At 34.9% G+C, this 17,608-nt stretch overlaps 17 non-coding genes across 17 annotated transcripts; all 17 read right to left on the reverse strand.

The window, feature by feature from the left end:
* Positions 1 to 1,832: 1,832 nt before the first annotated feature.
* TRNAR-CCU (transfer RNA arginine (anticodon CCU)) lies at positions 1,833 to 1,905 on the reverse strand. The gene has a single exon. It is a non-coding gene; the product is annotated as a tRNA-Arg (tRNA).
* An 890-nt stretch (positions 1,906 to 2,795) lies between these two features.
* TRNAR-CCU (transfer RNA arginine (anticodon CCU)) lies at positions 2,796 to 2,868 on the reverse strand. The gene has a single exon. It is a non-coding gene; the product is annotated as a tRNA-Arg (tRNA).
* A 902-nt stretch (positions 2,869 to 3,770) lies between these two features.
* Positions 3,771 to 3,843, reverse strand: TRNAR-CCU (transfer RNA arginine (anticodon CCU)). Its single transcript has one exon. It is a non-coding gene; the product is annotated as a tRNA-Arg (tRNA).
* An 874-nt stretch (positions 3,844 to 4,717) lies between these two features.
* On the reverse strand, positions 4,718 to 4,790 carry TRNAR-CCU (transfer RNA arginine (anticodon CCU)). Its single transcript has one exon. It is a non-coding gene; the product is annotated as a tRNA-Arg (tRNA).
* A 910-nt stretch (positions 4,791 to 5,700) lies between these two features.
* TRNAR-CCU (transfer RNA arginine (anticodon CCU)) lies at positions 5,701 to 5,773 on the reverse strand. The gene has a single exon. It is a non-coding gene; the product is annotated as a tRNA-Arg (tRNA).
* An 874-nt stretch (positions 5,774 to 6,647) lies between these two features.
* TRNAR-CCU (transfer RNA arginine (anticodon CCU)) lies at positions 6,648 to 6,720 on the reverse strand. The gene has a single exon. It is a non-coding gene; the product is annotated as a tRNA-Arg (tRNA).
* Positions 6,721 to 7,598: 878 nt separating this feature from the next.
* Positions 7,599 to 7,671, reverse strand: TRNAR-CCU (transfer RNA arginine (anticodon CCU)). The gene has a single exon. It is a non-coding gene; the product is annotated as a tRNA-Arg (tRNA).
* A 907-nt stretch (positions 7,672 to 8,578) lies between these two features.
* TRNAR-CCU (transfer RNA arginine (anticodon CCU)) lies at positions 8,579 to 8,651 on the reverse strand. Its single transcript has one exon. It is a non-coding gene; the product is annotated as a tRNA-Arg (tRNA).
* Positions 8,652 to 9,553: 902 nt separating this feature from the next.
* TRNAR-CCU (transfer RNA arginine (anticodon CCU)) lies at positions 9,554 to 9,626 on the reverse strand. Its single transcript has one exon. It is a non-coding gene; the product is annotated as a tRNA-Arg (tRNA).
* Positions 9,627 to 10,536: 910 nt separating this feature from the next.
* Positions 10,537 to 10,609, reverse strand: TRNAR-CCU (transfer RNA arginine (anticodon CCU)). Its single transcript has one exon. It is a non-coding gene; the product is annotated as a tRNA-Arg (tRNA).
* A 906-nt stretch (positions 10,610 to 11,515) lies between these two features.
* TRNAR-CCU (transfer RNA arginine (anticodon CCU)) lies at positions 11,516 to 11,588 on the reverse strand. The gene has a single exon. It is a non-coding gene; the product is annotated as a tRNA-Arg (tRNA).
* An 882-nt stretch (positions 11,589 to 12,470) lies between these two features.
* TRNAR-CCU (transfer RNA arginine (anticodon CCU)) lies at positions 12,471 to 12,543 on the reverse strand. Its single transcript has one exon. It is a non-coding gene; the product is annotated as a tRNA-Arg (tRNA).
* Positions 12,544 to 13,426: 883 nt separating this feature from the next.
* Positions 13,427 to 13,499, reverse strand: TRNAR-CCU (transfer RNA arginine (anticodon CCU)). The gene has a single exon. It is a non-coding gene; the product is annotated as a tRNA-Arg (tRNA).
* Positions 13,500 to 14,389: 890 nt separating this feature from the next.
* Positions 14,390 to 14,462, reverse strand: TRNAR-CCU (transfer RNA arginine (anticodon CCU)). Its single transcript has one exon. It is a non-coding gene; the product is annotated as a tRNA-Arg (tRNA).
* A 902-nt stretch (positions 14,463 to 15,364) lies between these two features.
* Positions 15,365 to 15,437, reverse strand: TRNAR-CCU (transfer RNA arginine (anticodon CCU)). The gene has a single exon. It is a non-coding gene; the product is annotated as a tRNA-Arg (tRNA).
* Positions 15,438 to 16,339: 902 nt separating this feature from the next.
* On the reverse strand, positions 16,340 to 16,412 carry TRNAR-CCU (transfer RNA arginine (anticodon CCU)). Its single transcript has one exon. It is a non-coding gene; the product is annotated as a tRNA-Arg (tRNA).
* Positions 16,413 to 17,294: 882 nt separating this feature from the next.
* Positions 17,295 to 17,367, reverse strand: TRNAR-CCU (transfer RNA arginine (anticodon CCU)). The gene has a single exon. It is a non-coding gene; the product is annotated as a tRNA-Arg (tRNA).
* Between the last annotated feature and the right edge of the window lie 241 nt (positions 17,368 to 17,608).

Raw genomic sequence — 17,608 nt, forward strand, 5'->3', positions numbered from 1 at the left:
CTCATTCAAGACTGATAGGTTTTTAATAGTCAATTATTTATTTTTGAGAAAAAGTGAAGCTGTTTACTGTGTTCTTTGCATTACCAAGTCCAGCAAGAAATGTGCTGGTACTATCCAGAGCTGTCAGTATGGATTATCATGCTATATTGCAAAAAATCTATTTGATGCAACTGCTTTACCAACAGTGTGTTAATCTTTTCAATTGCTGTTTTGTTGGCTGACTGAAGGAAGATATGCAGTGCATTTGAACCAAAGCAGATGTGTGCTGACAACTTAAATTTACAATCATATTTGTGTTTTTTCTTTCTTTCTTTCTTTCTTTCTTTCTTTCTTTCTTTCTTTCTTTCTTTCTTTCTTTCTTTCTTTCTTCCATCCTTTGTAATATCATATTAAATATTAAGGTAGAATATTATAATCAATGACTAATGACATAAGAAAAAGGAAAAAAACTGTAAACAAAACTGTTTCAGGTGAGACTTGAATTCACAACCTTGACATTGCTCAACAGATACTGTCTTATAAGTACCACGCGCTGTCCAATTGCACCACTGGAGCACTGTGCAGCATAAAACAGTTATGCTAGATGTGGATTTTATTCAATACAATCAGTACAGTCATAAGAATTTAAAAAGAAAATCATTTTTGGTGATGAATGATGAGCAACAAAGGATCATGCATGCCAGATGGCACTTGAATAAGCTTTTCACAGTGATAGAAAAGTAAACAAAAAACCCACAACAATGTTATAATAAATGTCATTTTTAGCTTCTGTGGTCATGTTTTTGCAATCTAAACACTACAAGACTGTTGTACAGTTGAAGCAAGGATAAAATATCAACTCTAGTGATGACACAGCTGCTTTAATGAGTTCCACCCCAGATGGGACTTGAACCGACAATCCCTGGCTTAGGAGGCCAGTGCCTTATCCATTAGGCCACTGGTGCTTACTGACTTTCTCATTCAAGACTGATAGGTTTTTAATAGTCAATTATTTATTTTTGAGAAAAAGTGAAGCTGTTTACTGTGTTCTTTGCATTACCAAGTCCAGCAAGAAATGTGCTGGTACTATCCAGAGCTGTCAGTATGGATTATCATGCTCTATTGCAAAAAAACTATTTGATGCAACTGCTTTACCAACAGTGTGTTAATCTTTTCAATTGCTGTTTTGTTGGCTGACTGAAGGAAGATATGCAGTGCATTTGAACCAAAGCAGATGTGTGCTGACAACTTAAATTTACAATCATATTTGTTTTTTCTTTCTTTCTTTCTTTCTTTCTTTCTTTCTTTCTTTCTTTCTTTTTTTCTTTCTTTCTTTCTTTCTTTCTTTCTTCCATCCTTTGTAATATCATATTAAATATTAAGGTAGAAGATTATAATCAATGACTAATGACATAAGAAAAAGGAAAAAAACTGTAAACAAAACTGCTTCAGGTGAGACTTGAATTCACAACCTTGACATTGCTCAACAGATACTGTCTTATAAGTACCACGCGCTGTCCAATTGCACCACTGGAGCACTTTGCAGTATAAAACAGTTATGCTAGATGTGGATTTTATTCAATACAATCAGTACAGTCATAAGAATTTAAAAAGAAAATCATTTTTGGTGATGAATGATGAGCAACAAAGGATCATGCATGCCAGATGGCACTTGAATAAGCTTTCCACAGTGATAGAAAAGTAAACAAAAAAACCACAACAATGTTATAATAAATGTCATTTTTAGCTTCTGTGGTCATGTTTTTGCAATCTAAACACTACAAGACTGTTGTACAGTTGAAGCAAGGATAACATATCAACTCTAGTGATGACACAGCTGCTTTAATGAGTTCCACCCCAGATGGGACTTGAACCCACAATCCCTGGCTTAGGAAGCCAGTGCCTTATCCATTAGGCCACTGGGGCTTACTGACTTTCTCATTCAAGACTGATAGGTTTTTAATAGTCAATTATTTATTTTTGAGAAAAAGTGAAGCTGTTTACTGTGTTCTTTGCATTACCAAGTCCAGCAAGAAATGTGCTGGTACTATCCAGAGCTGTCAGTATGGATTATCATGCTATATTGCAAAAAATCTATTTGATGCTACTGCTTTACCAACAGTGTGTTAATCTTTTCAATTGCTGTTTTGTTGGCTGACTGAAGGAAGATATGCAGTGCATTTGAACCAAAGCAGATGTGTGCTGACAACTTAAATTCACAATCATATTTGCGTTTTTTCTTTCTTTCTTTCTTTCTTTCTTTCTTTCTTTCTTTCTTTCTTTCTTTCTTTCTTTCTTTCTTTCTTTCTTTCTTCCATCCTTTGTAATATCATATTAAATATTAAGGTAGAAGATTATAATCAATGACTAATGACATAAGAAAAAGGAAAAAAACTGTAAACAAAACTGCTTCAGGTGAGACTTGAATTCACAACCTTGACATTGCTCAACAGATAATGTCTTATAAGTACCACGCGCTGTCCAATTGCACCACTGGAGCACTGTGCAGCATAAAACAGTTATGCTAGATGTGGATTTTATTCAATACAATCAGTACAGTCATAAGAATTTAAAAAGAAAATCATTTTTGGTGATGAATGATGAGCAACAAAGGATCATGCATGCCAGATGGCACTTGAATAAGCTTTTCACAGTGATAGAAAAGTAAACAAAAAACCCACAACAATGTTATAATATATGTCATTTTTAGCTTCTGTGGTCATGTTTTTGCAATCTAAACACTTCAAGACTGTTGTACAGTTGAAGCAAGGATAAAGTATCAACTCTAGTGACGACACAGCTGCTTTAATGAGTTCCACCCCAGATGGGACTTGAACCCACAATCCCTGGCTTAGGAGGCCAGTGCCTTATTCATTAGGCCACTGGGGCTTACTGACTTTCTCATTCAAGACTGATATGTTTTTAATAGTCAATTATTTATTTTTGAGAAAAAGTTAACCTGTTTACTGTGTTCTTTGCATTACCAAGTCCAGCAAGAAATGTGCTGGTACTATCCAGAGCTGTCAGTATGGATTATCATGCTCTATTGCAAAAAAACTATTTGATGCAACTGCTTTACCAACAGTGTGTTAATCTTTTCAATTGCTGTTTTGTTGGCTGACTGAAGGAAGATATGCAGTGCATTTGAACCAAAGCAGATGTGTGCTGACAACTTAAATTTACAATCATATTTGTGTTTTTTCTTTCTTTCTTTCTTTCTTTCTTTCTTTCTTTCTTTCTTTCTTTCTTTCTTTCTTTCTTTCTTTCTTTCTTTCTTTCTTTCTTTCTTCCATCCTTTGTAATATCATATTAAATATTAAGGTAGAAGATTATAATCAATGACTAATGACATAAGAAAAAGGAAAAAAACTGTAAACAAAACTGCTTCAGGTGAGACTTGAATTCACAACCTTGACATTGCTCAACAGATACTGTCTTATAAGTACCACGCGCTCTCCAATTGCATCACAGGAGCACTGTGCAGCATAAAACAGTTATGCTAGATGTGGATTTTATTCAATACAATCAGTACAGTCATAAGAATTTAAAAAGAAAATCATTTTTGGTGATGAATGATGAGCAACAAAGGATCATGCATGCCAGATGGCACTTGAATAAGCTTTTCACAGTGATAGAAAAGTAAACAAAAAACCCACAACAATGTTATAATAAATGTCATTTTTAGCTTCTGTGGTCATGTTTTTGCAATCTAAACACTACAAGACTGTTGTACAGTTGAAGCAAGGATAAAGTATCAACTCTAGTGACGACACAGCTGCTTTAATGAGTTCCACCCCAGATGGGACTTGAACCCACAATCCCTGGCTTAGGAGGCCAGTGCCTTATCCATTAGGCCACTGGGGCTTACTAACTTTCTCATTCAAGACTGATATGTTTTTAATAGTCAATTATTTATTTTTGAGAAAAAGTGAAGCTGTTTACTGTGTTCTTTGCATTACCAAGTCCAGCAAGAAATGTGCTGGTACTATCCAGAGCTGTCAGTATGGATTATCATGCTATATTGCAAAAAATCTATTTGATGCAACTGCTTTACCAACAGTGTGTTAATCTTTTCAATTGCTGTTTTGTTGGCTCACTGAAGGAAGATATGCAGTGCATTTGAACCAAAGCAGATGTGTGCTGACAACTTAAATTCACAATCATATTTGTGTTTTTTCTTTCTTTCTTTCTTTCTTTCTTTCTTTCTTTCTTTCTTTCTTTCTTTCTTTCTTTCTTCCATCCTTTGTAATATCATATTAAATATTAAGGTAGAAGATTATAATCAATGACTAATGACATAAGAAAAAGGAAAAAAACTGTAAACAAAACTGCTTCAGGTGAGACTTGAATTCACAACCTTGACATTGCTTAACAGCTACTGTCTTATAAGTACCACGCGCTGTCCAATTGCACCACTGGAGCACTGTGCAGCATAAAACAGTTATGCTAGATGTGGATTTTATTCAATACAATCAGTACAGTCATAAGAATTTAAAAAGAAAATCATTTTTGGTGATAAATGATGAGCAACAAAGGATCATGCATGCCAGATGGCACTTGAATAAGCTTTTCACAGTGATAGAAAAGTAAACAAAAAACCCACAACAATGTTATAATAAATGTCATTTTTTGCTTCTGTGGTCATGTTTTTGCAATCTAAACACTACAAGACTGTTGTACAGTTGAAACAAGAATAAAGTATCAACTCTAGTGATGACACAGCTGCTTTAATGAGTTCCACCCCAGATGGGACTTGAACCTACAATCCCTGGCTTAGGAGGCCAGTGCCTTATCCATTAGGCCACTGGGGCTTACTAACTTTCTCATTCAAGACTGATATGTTTTTAATAGTCAATTATTTATTTTTGAGAAAAAGTGAAGCTGTTTACTGTGTTCTTTGCATTACCAAGTCCAGCAAGAAATGTGCTGGTACTATCCAGAGCTGTCAGTATGGATTATCATGCTCTATTGCAAAAAAACTATTTGATGCAACTGCTTTACCAACAGTGTGTTAATCTTTTCAATTGCTGTTTTGTTGGCTGACTGAAGGAAGATATGCAGTGCATTTGAACCAAAGCAGATGTGTGCTGACAACTTAAATTTACAATCATATTTGTGTTTTTTCTTTCTTTCTTTCTTTCTTTCTTTCTTTCTTTCTTTCTTTCTTTCTTTCTTTCTTTCTTTCTTTCTTTCTTTCTTTCTTTCTTTCTTTCTTCCTTCCATCCTTTGTAATATCATATTAAATATTAAGGTAGAAGATTATAATCAATGACTAATGACATAAGAAAAAGGAAAAAAACTGTAAACAAAACTGCTTCAGGTGAGACTTGAATTCACAACCTTGACATTGCTCAACAGATACTGTCTTATAAGTACCACGCGCTGTCCAATTGCACCACTGGAGCACTTTGCAGCATAAAACAGTTATGCTAGATGTGGATTTTATTCAATACAATCAGTACAGTCATAAGAATTTAAAAAGAAAATCATTTTTGGTGATGAATGATGAGCAACAAAGGAGCATGCAGGCCAGATGGCACTTGAATAAGCTTTCCACAGTTATAGAAAAGTAAACAAAAAAAACACAACAATGTTATAATAAATGTCATTTTTAGCTTCTGTGGTCATGTTTTTGCAATCTAAACACTACAAGACTGTTGTACAGTTGAAGCAAGGATAAAATATCAACTCTAGTGACGACACAGCTGCTTTAATGAGTTCCACCCCAGATGAGACTTGAACCCACAATCCCTGGCTTAGGAGGCCAGTGCCTTATCCATTAGGCCACTGGGGCTTACTGACTTTCTCATTCAAGACTGATAGGTTTTTAATAGTCAATTATTTATTTTTGAGAAAAAGTGAAGCTGTTTACTGTGTTCTTTGCATTACCAAGTCCAGCAAGAAATGTGCTGGTACTATCCAGAGCTGTCAGTATGGATTATCATGCTCTATTGCAAAAAATCTATTTGATGCAACTGCTTTACCAACAGTGTGTTAATCTTTTCAATTGCTGTTTTGTTGGCTCACTGAAGGAAGATATGCAGTGCATTTGAACCAAAGCAGATGTGTGCTGACAACTTAAATTCACAATCATATTTGTGTTTTTTCTTTCTTTCTTTCTTTCTTTCTTTCTTTCTTTCTTTCTTTCTTTCTTTCTTTCTTTCTTCCATCCTTTGTAATATCATATTAAATATTAAGGTAGAAGATTATAATCAATGACTAATGACATAAGAAAAAGGAAAAAAACTGTAAACAAAACTGCTTCAGGTGAGACTTGAATTCACAACCTTGACATTGCTCAACAGATAATGTCTTATAAGTACCACGCGCTGTCCAATTGCACCACTGGAGCACCGTGCAGCATAAAACAGTTATGCTAGATGTGGATTTTATTCAATACAATCAGTACAGTCATAAGAATTTAAAAAGAAAATCATTTTTGGTGATGAATGATGAGCAACAAAGGATCATGCATGCCAGATGGCACTTGAATAAGCTTTTCACAGTGATAGAAAAGTAAACAAAAAACCCACAACAATGTTATAATAAATGTCATTTTTAGCTTCTGTGGTCATGTTTTTGCAATCTGAACACTACAAGACTGTTGTACAATTGAAGCAAGGATAAAGTATCAACTCTAGTGACAACACAGCTGCTTTAATGAGTTCCACCCCAGATGGGACTTGAACCCACAATCCCTGGCTTAGGAGGCCAGTGCCTTATCCATTAGGCCACTGGGGCTTACTGACTTTCTCATTCAAGACTGATATGTTTTTAATAGTCAATTATTTATTTTTGAGAAAAAGTGAAGCTGTTTACTGTGTTCTTTGCATTACCAAGTCCAGCAAGAAATGTGCTGGTACTATCCAGAGCTGTCAGTATGGATTATCATGCTCTATTGCAAAAAAACTATTTGATGCAACTGCTTTACCAACAGTGTGTTAATCTTTTCAATTGCTGTTTTGTTGGCTGACTGAAGGAAGATATGCAGTGCATTTGAACCAAAGCAGATGTGTGCTGACAACTTAAATTTACAATCATATTTGTGTTTTTTCTTTCTTTCTTTCTTTCTTTCTTTCTTTCTTTCTTTCTTTCTTTCTTTCTTTCTTTCTTTCTTCCATCCTTTGTAATATCATATTAAATATTAAGGTAGAAGATTATAATCAATGACTAATGACATAAGAAAAAGGAAAAAAACTGTAAACAAAACTGCTTCAGGTGAGACTTGAATTCACAACCTTGACATTGCTCAACAGATACTGTCTTATAAGTACCACACGCTGTCCAATTGCACCACTGGAGCACTTTGCAGCATAAAACAGTTATGCTAGATGTGGATTTTATTCAATACAATCAGTACAGTCATAAGAATTTAAAAAGAAAATCATTTTTGGTGATGAATGATGAGCAACAAAGGATCATGCATGCCAGATGGCACTTGAATAAGCTTTTCACAGTGATAGAAAAGTAAACAAAAAACCCACAACAATGTTATAATAAATGTCATTTTTCGCTTCTGTGGTCATGTTTTTGCAATCTAAACACTACAAGACTGTTGTACAGTTGAAACAAGGATAAAGTATCAACTCTAGTGACGACACAGCTGCTTTAATGAGTTCCACCCCAGATGGGACTTGAACCCACAATCCCTGGCTTAGGAGGCCAGTGCCTTATCCATTAGGCCACTGGGGCTTACTGACTTTCTCATTCAAGACTGATAGGTTTTTAATAGTCAATTATTTATTTTTGAGAAAAAGTGAAGCTGTTTACTGTGTTCTTTGCATTACCAAGTCCAGCAAGAAATGTGCTGGTACTATCCAGAGCTGTCAGTATGGATTATCATGCTCTATTGCAAAAAAACTATTTGATGCAACTGCTTTACCAACAGTGTGTTAATCTTTTCAATTGCTGTTTTGTTGGCTGACTGAAGGAAGATATGCAGTGCATTTGAACCAAAGCAGATGTGTGCTGACAACTTAAATTTACAATCATATTTGTGTTTTTTCTTTCTTTCTTTCTTTCTTTCTTTCTTTCTTTCTTTCTTTCTTTCTTTCTTTCTTTCTTTCTTTCTTTCTTTCTTTCTTTCTTTCTTTCTTCCATCCTTTGTAATATCATATTAAATATTAAGGTAGAAGATTATAATCAATGACTAATGACATAAGAAAAAGGAAAAAAAACTGTAAACAAAACTGCTTCAGGTGAGACTTGAATTCACAACATTGACATTGCTCAACAGATACTGTCTTATAAGTACCACGCGCTGCCCAATTGCACCACTGGAGCACTTTGCGGCATAAAACAGTTATGCTAGATGTGGATTTTATTCAATACAATCAGTACAGTCATAAGAATTTAAAAAGAAAATCATTTTTGGTGATGAATGATGAGCAACAAAGGATCATGCAGGCCAGATGGCACTTGAATAAGCTTTCCACAGTGATAGAAAAGTAAACAAAAAAACCACAACAATGTTATAATAAATGTAATTTTTAGCTTCTGTGGTCATGTTTTTGCAATCTAAACACTACAAGACTGTTGTACAGTTGAAGCAAGGATAAAATATCAACTCTAGTGACGACACAGCTGCTTTAATGAGTTCCACCCCAGATGGGACTTGAACCCACAATCCCTGGCTTAGGAGGCCAGTGCCTTATCCATTAGGCCACTGGGGCTTACTGACTTTCTCATTCAAGACTGATATGTTTTTAATAGTCAATTATTTATTTTTGAGAAAAAGTTAACCTGTTTACTGTGTTCTTTGCATTACCAAGTCCAGCAAGAAATGTGCTGGTACTATCCAGAGCTGTCAGTATGGATTATCATGCTCTATTGCAAAAAAACTATTTGATGCAACTGCTTTACCAACAGTGTGTTAATCTTTTCAATTGCTGTTTTGTTGGCTGACTGAAGGAAGATATGCAGTGCATTTGAACCAAAGCAGATGTGTGCTGACAACTTAAATTCACAATCATATTTGTGTTTTTTCTTTCTTTCTTTCTTTCTTTCTTTCTTTCTTTCTTTCTTTCTTTCTTTCTTTCTTTCTTTCTTTCTTTCTTTCTTTCTTTCTTTCTTCCATCCTTTGTAATATCATATTAAATATTAAGGTAGAAGATTATAATCAATGACTAATGACATAAGAAAAAGGAAAAAAACTGTAAACAAAACTGCTTCAGGTGAGACTTGAATTCACAACCTTGACATTGCTTAACAGCTACTGTCTTATAAGTACCACGCGCTGTCCAATTGCACCACTGGAGCACTGTGCAGCATAAAACAGTTATGCTAGATGTGGATTTTATTCAATACAATCAGTACAGTCATAAGAATTTAAAAAGAAAATCATTTTTGGTGATAAATGATGAGCAACAAAGGATCATGCATGCCAGATGGCACTTGAATAAGCTTTTCACAGTGATAGAAAAGTAAACAAAAAACCCACAACAATGTTATAATAAATGTCATTTTTTGCTTCTGTGGTCATGTTTTTGCAATCTAAACACTACAAGACTGTTGTACAGTTGAAACAAGGATAAAGTATCAACTCTAGTGATGACACAGCTGCTTTAATGAGTTCCACCCCAGATGGGACTTGAACCTACAATCCCTGGCTTAGGAGGCCAGTGCCTTATCCATTAGGCCACTGGGGCTTACTAACTTTCTCATTCAAGACTGATATGTTTTTAATAGTCAATTATTTATTTTTGAGAAAAAGTGAAGCTGTTTACTGTGTTCTTTGCATTACCAAGTCCAGCAAGAAATGTGCTGGTACTATCCAGAGCTGTCAGTATGGATTATCATGCTCTATTGCAAAAAAACTATTTGATGCAACTGCTTTACCAACAGTGTGTTAATCTTTTCAATTGCTGTTTTGTTGGCTGACTGAAGGAAGATATGCAGTGCATTTGAACCAAAGCAGATGTGTGCTGACAACTTAAATTTACAATCATATTTGTGTTTTTTCTTTCTTTCTTTCTTTCTTTCTTTCTTTCTTTCTTTCTTTCTTTCTTTCTTTCTTTCTTTCTTTCTTTCTTTCTTTCTTTCTTTCTTTCTTCCTTCCATCCTTTGTAATATCATATTAAATATTAAGGTAGAAGATTATAATCAATGACTAATGACATAAGAAAAAGGAAAAAAACTGTAAACAAAACTGCTTCAGGTGAGACTTGAATTCACAACCTTGACATTGCTCAACAGATACTGTCTTATAAGTACCACGCGCTGTCCAATTGCACCACTGGAGCACTTTGCAGCATAAAACAGTTATGCTAGATGTGGATTTTATTCAATACAATCAGTACAGTCATAAGAATTTAAAAAGAAAATCATTTTTGGTGATGAATGATGAGCAACAAAGGAGCATGCAGGCCAGATGGCACTTGAATAAGCTTTCCACAGTGATAGAAAAGTAAACAAAAAAAACACAACAATGTTATAATAAATGTCATTTTTAGCTTCTGTGGTCATGTTTTTGCAATCTAAACACTACAAGACTGTTGTACAGTTGAAGCAAGGATAAAATATCAACTCTAGTGACGACACAGCTGCTTTAATGAGTTCCACCCCAGATGGGACTTGAACCCACAATCCCTGGCTTAGGAGGCCAGTGCCTTATCCATTAGGCCACTGGGGCTTACTGACTTTCTCATTCAAGACTGATAGGTTTTTAATAGTCAATTATTTATTTTTGAGAAAAAGTGAAGCTGTTTACTGTGTTCTTTGCATTACCAAGTCCAGCAAGAAATGTGCTGGTACTATCCAGAGCTGTCAGTATGGATTATCATGCTCTATTGCAAAAAATCTATTTGATGCAACTGCTTTACCAACAGTGTGTTAATCTTTTCAATTGCTGTTTTGTTGGCTCACTGAAGGAAGATATGCAGTGCATTTGAACCAAAGCAGATGTGTGCTGACAACTTAAATTCACAATCATATTTGTGTTTTTTCTTTCTTTCTTTCTTTCTTTCTTTCTTTCTTTCTTTCTTTCTTTCTTTCTTTCTTTCTTTCTTTCTTTCTTTCTTTCTTTCTTTCTTTCTTCCATCCTTTGTAATATCATATTAAATATTAAGGTAGAAGATTATAATCAATGACTAATGACATAAGAAAAAGGAAAAAAACTGTAAACAAAACTGCTTCAGGTGAGACTTGAATTCACAACCTTGACATTGCTCAACAGATAATGTCTTATAAGTACCACGCGCTGTCCAATTGCACCACTGGAGCACCGTGCAGCATAAAACAGTTATGCTAGATGTGGATTTTATTCAATACAATCAGTACAGTCATAAGAATTTAAAAAGAAAATCATTTTTGGTGATGAATGATGAGCAACAAAGGATCATGCATGCCAGATGGCACTTGAATAAGCTTTTCACAGTGATAGAAAAGTAAACAAAAAACCCACAACAATGTTATAATAAATGTCATTTTTAGCTTCTGTGGTCATGTTTTTGCAATCTGAACACTACAAGACTGTTGTACAATTGAAGCAAGGATAAAGTATCAACTCTAGTGACAACACAGCTGCTTTAATGAGTTCCACCCCAGATGGGACTTGAACCCACAATCCCTGGCTTAGGAGGCCAGTGCCTTATCCATTAGGCCACTGGGGCTTACTGACTTTCTCATTCAAGACTGATATGTTTTTAATAGTCAATTATTTATTTTTGAGAAAAAGTGAAGCTGTTTACTGTGTTCTTTGCATTACCAAGTCCAGCAAGAAATGTGCTGGTACTATCCAGAGCTGTCAGTATGGATTATCATGCTCTATTGCAAAAAAACTATTTGATGCAACTGCTTTACCAACAGTGTGTTAATCTTTTCAATTGCTGTTTTGTTGGCTGACTGAAGGAAGATATGCAGTGCATTTGAACCAAAGCAGATGTGTGCTGACAACTTAAATTTACAATCATATTTGTGTTTTTTCTTTCTTTCTTTCTTTCTTTCTTTCTTTCTTTCTTTCTTTCTTTCTTTCTTTCTTTCTTTCTTTCTTCCATCCTTTGTAATATCATATTAAATATTAAGGTAGAAGATTATAATCAATGACTAATGACATAAGAAAAAGGAAAAAAACTGTAAACAAAACTGCTTCAGGTGAGACTTGAATTCACAACCTTGACATTGCTCAACAGATACTGTCTTATAAGTACCACACGCTGTCCAATTGCACCACTGGAGCACTTTGCAGCATAAAACAGTTATGCTAGATGTGGATTTTATTCAATACAATCAGTACAGTCATAAGAATTTAAAAAGAAAATCATTTTTGGTGATGAATGATGAGCAACAAAGGATCATGCATGCCAGATGGCACTTGAATAAGCTTTTCACAGTGATAGAAAAGTAAACAAAAAACCCACAACAATGTTATAATAAATGTCATTTTTCGCTTCTGTGGTCATGTTTTTGCAATCTAAACACTACAAGACTGTTGTACAGTTGAAACAAGGATAAAGTATCAACTCTAGTGACGACACAGCTGCTTTAATGAGTTCCACCCCAGATGGGACTTGAACCCACAATCCCTGGCTTAGGAGGCCAGTGCCTTATCCATTAGGCCACTGGGGCTTACTGACTTTCTCATTCAAGACTGATAGGTTTTTAATAGTCAATTATTTATTTTTGAGAAAAAGTGAAGCTGTTTACTGTGTTCTTTGCATTACCAAGTCCAGCAAGAAATGTGCTGGTACTATCCAGAGCTGTCAGTATGGATTATCATGCTCTATTGCAAAAAAACTATTTGATGCAACTGCTTTACCAACAGTGTGTTAATCTTTTCAATTGCTGTTTTGTTGGCTGACTGAAGGAAGATATGCAGTGCATTTGAACCAAAGCAGATGTGTGCTGACAACTTAAATTTACAATCATATTTGTGTTTTTTCTTTCTTTCTTTCTTTCTTTCTTTCTTTCTTTCTTTCTTTCTTTCTTTCTTTCTTTCTTTCTTTCTTCCATCCTTTGTAATATCATATTAAATATTAAGGTAGAAGATTATAATCAATGACTAATGACATAAGAAAAAGGAAAAAAAACTGTAAACAAAACTGCTTCAGGTGAGACTTGAATTCACAACATTGACATTGCTCAACAGATACTGTCTTATAAGTACCACGCGCTGCCCAATTGCACCACTGGAGCACTTTGCGGCATAAAACAGTTATGCTAGATGTGGATTTTATTCAATACAATCAGTACAGTCATAAGAATTTAAAAAGAAAATCATTTTTGGTGATGAATGATGAGCAACAAAGGATCATGCAGGCCAGATGGCACTTGAATAAGCTTTCCACAGTGATAGAAAAGTAAACAAAAAAACCACAACAATGTTATAATAAATGTAATTTTTAGCTTCTGTGGTCATGTTTTTGCAATCTAAACACTACAAGACTGTTGTACAGTTGAAGCAAGGATAAAATATCAACTCTAGTGACGACACAGCTGCTTTAATGAGTTCCACCCCAGATGGGACTTGAACCCACAATCCCTGGCTTAGGAGGCCAGTGCCTTATCCATTAGGCCACTGGGGCTTACTGACTTTCTCATTCAAGACTGATATGTTTTTAATAGTCAATTATTTATTTTTGAGAAAAAGTTAACCTGTTTACTGTGTTCTTTGCATTACCAAGTCCAGCAAGAAATGTGCTGGTACTATCCAGAGCTGTCAGTATGGATTATCATGCTCTATTGCAAAAAAACTATTTGATGCAACTGCTTTACCAACAGTGTGTTAATCTTTTCAATTGCTGTTTTGTTGGCTGACTGAAGGAAGATATGCAGTGCATTTGAACCAAAGCAGATGTGTGCTGACAACTTAAATTCACAATCATATTTGTGTTTTTTCTTTCTTTCTTTCTTTCTTTCTTTCTTTCTTTCTTTCTTTCTTTCTTTCTTTCTTTCTTTCTTTCTTTCTTTCTTCCATCCTTTGTAATATCATATTAAATATTAAGGTAGAAGATTATAATCAATGACTAATGACATAAGAAAAAGGAAAAAAACTGTAAACAAAACTGCTTCAGGTGAGACTTGAATTCACAACCTTGACATTGCTTAACAGCTACTGTCTTATAAGTACCACGCGCTGTCCAATTGCACCACTGGAGCACTGTGCAGCATAAAACAGTTATGCTAGATGTGGATTTTATTCAATACAATCAGTACAGTCATAAGAATTTAAAAAGAAAATCATTTTTGGTGATAAATGATGAGCAACAAAGGATCATGCATGCCAGATGGCACTTGAATAAGCTTTTCACAGTGATAGAAAAGTAAACAAAAAACCCACAACAATGTTATAATAAATGTCATTTTTTGCTTCTGTGGTCATGTTTTTGCAATCTAAACACTACAAGACTGTTGTACAGTTGAAACAAGGATAAAGTATCAACTCTAGTGATGACACAGCTGCTTTAATGAGTTCCACCCCAGATGGGACTTGAACCTACAATCCCTGGCTTAGGAGGCCAGTGCCTTATCCATTAGGCCACTGGGGCTTACTAACTTTCTCATTCAAGACTGATATGTTTTTAATAGTCAATTATTTATTTTTGAGAAAAAGTGAAGCTGTTTACTGTGTTCTTTGCATTACCAAGTCCAGCAAGAAATGTGCTGGTACTATCCAGAGCTGTCAGTATGGATTATCATGCTCTATTGCAAAAAAACTATTTGATGCAACTGCTTTACCAACAGTGTGTTAATCTTTTCAATTGCTGTTTTGTTGGCTGACTGAAGGAAGATATGCAGTGCATTTGAACCAAAGCAGATGTGTGCTGACAACTTAAATTTACAATCATATTTGTGTTTTTTCTTTCTTTCTTTCTTTCTTTCTTTCTTTCTTTCTTTCTTTCTTTCTTTCTTTCTTTCTTTCTTTCTTTCTTTCTTTCTTTCTTCCTTCCATCCTTTGTAATATCATATTAAATATTAAGGTAGAAGATTATAATCAATGACTAATGACATAAGAAAAAGGAAAAAAACTGTAAACAAAACTGCTTCAGGTGAGACTTGAATTCACAACCTTGACATTGCTCAACAGATACTGTCTTATAAGTACCACGCGCTGTCCAATTGCACCACTGGAGCACTTTGCAGCATAAAACAGTTATGCTAGATGTGGATTTTATTCAATACAATCAGTACAGTCATAAGAATTTAAAAAGAAAATCATTTTTGGTGATGAATGATGAGCAACAAAGGAGCATGCAGGCCAGATGGCACTTGAATAAGCTTTCCACAGTGATAGAAAAGTAAACAAAAAAAACACAACAATGTTATAATAAATGTCATTTTTAGCTTCTGTGGTCATGTTTTTGCAATCTAAACACTACAAGACTGTTGTACAGTTGAAGCAAGGATAAAATATCAACTCTAGTGACGACACAGCTGCTTTAATGAGTTCCACCCCAGATGGGACTTGAACCCACAATCCCTGGCTTAGGAGGCCAGTGCCTTATCCATTAGGCCACTGGGGCTTACTGACTTTCTCATTCAAGACTGATAGGTTTTTAATAGTCAATTATTTATTTTTGAGAAAAAGTGAAGCTGTTTACTGTGTTCTTTGCATTACCAAGTCCAGCAAGAAATGTGCTGGTACTATCCAGAGCTGTCAGTATGGATTATCATGCTCTATTGCAAAAAATCTATTTGATGCAACTGCTTTACCAACAGTGTGTTAATCTTTTCAATTGCTGTTTTGTTGGCTCACTGAAGGAAGATATGCAGTGCATTTGAACCAAAGCAGATGTGTGCTGACAACTTAAATTCACAATCATATTTGTGTTTTTTCTTTCTTTCTTTCTTTCTTTCTTTCTTTCTTTCTTTCTTTCTTTCTTTCTTTCTTTCTTTCTTTCTTTCTTTCTTTCTTTCTTTCTTCCATCCTTTGTAATATCATATTAAATATTAAGGTAGAAGATTATAATCAATGACTAATGACATAAGAAAAAGGAAAAAAACTGTAAACAAAACTGCTTCAGGTGAGACTTGAATTCACAACCTTGACATTGCTCAACAGATAATGTCTTATAAGTACCACGCGCTGTCCAATTGCACCACTGGAGCACCGTGCAGCATAAAACAGTTATGCTAGATGTGGATTTTATTCAATACAATCAGTACAGTCATAAGAATTTAAAAAGAAAATCATTTTTGGTGATGAATGATGAGCAACAAAGGATCATGCATGCCAGATGGCACTTGAATAAGCTTTTCACAGTGATAGAAAAGTAAACAAAAAACCCACAACAATGTTATAATAAATGTCATTTTTAGCTTCTGTGGTCATGTTTTTGCAATCTGAACACTACAAGACTGTTGTACAATTGAAGCAAGGATAAAGTATCAACTCTAGTGACAACACAGCTGCTTTAATGAGTTCCACCCCAGATGGGACTTGAACCCACAATCCCTGGCTTAGGAGGCCAGTGCCTTATCCATTAGGCCACTGGGGCTTACTGACTTTCTCATTCAAGACTGATATGTTTTTAATAGTCAATTATTTATTTTTGAGAAAAAGTGAAGCTGTTTACTGTGTTCTTTGCATTACCAAGTCCAGCAAGAAATGTGCTGGTACTATCCAGAGCTGTCAGTATGGATTATCATGCTCTATTGCAAAAAAACTATTTGATGCAACTGCTTTACCAACAGTGTGTTAATCTTTTCAATTGCTGTTTTGTTGGCTGACTGAAGGAAGATATGCAGTGCATTTGAACCAAAGCAGATGTGTGCTGACAACTTAAATTTACAATCATATTTGTGTTTTTTCTTTCTTTCTTTCTTTCTTTCTTTCTTTCTTTCTTTCTTTCTTTCTTTCTTTCTTTCTTTCTTTCTTCCATCCTTTGTAATATCATATTAAATATTAAGGTAGAAGATTATAATCAATGACTAATGACATAAGAAAAAGGAAAAAAACTGTAAACAAAACTGCTTCAGGTGAGACTTGAATTCACAACCTTGACATTGCTCAACAGATACTGTCTTATAAGTACCACACGCTGTCCAATTGCACCACTGGAGCACTTTGCAGCATAAAACAGTTATGCTAGATGTGGATTTTATTCAATACAATCAGTACAGTCATAAGAATTTAAAAAGAAAATCATTTTTGGTGATGAATGATGAGCAACAAAGGATCATGCATGCCAGATGGCACTTGAATAAGCTTTTCACAGTGATAGAAAAGTAAACAAAAAACCCACAACAATGTTATAATAAATGTCATTTTTCGCTTCTGTGGTCATGTTTTTGCAATCTAAACACTACAAGACTGTTGTACAGTTGAAACAAGGATAAAGTATCAACTCTAGTGACGACACAGCTGCTTTAATGAGTTCCACCCCAGATGGGACTTGAACCCACAATCCCTGGCTTAGGAGGCCAGTGCCTTATCCATTAGGCCACTGGGGCTTACTGACTTTCTCATTCAAGACTGATAGGTTTTTAATAGTCAATTATTTATTTTTGAGAAAAAGTGAAGCTGTTTACTGTGTTCTTTGCATTACCAAGTCCAGCAAGAAATGTGCTGGTACTATCCAGAGCTGTCAGTATGGATTATCATGCTCTATTGCAAAAAAACTATTTGATGCAACTGCTTTACCAACAGTGTGTTAATCTTTTCAATTGCTGTTTTGTTGGCTGACTGAAGGAA

This window comes from Pseudophryne corroboree, unplaced genomic scaffold (assembly GCF_028390025.1).
Source record: "Pseudophryne corroboree isolate aPseCor3 unplaced genomic scaffold, aPseCor3.hap2 scaffold_129, whole genome shotgun sequence".
Classification (NCBI taxonomy): Eukaryota; Metazoa; Chordata; class Amphibia; order Anura; family Myobatrachidae; genus Pseudophryne; species Pseudophryne corroboree.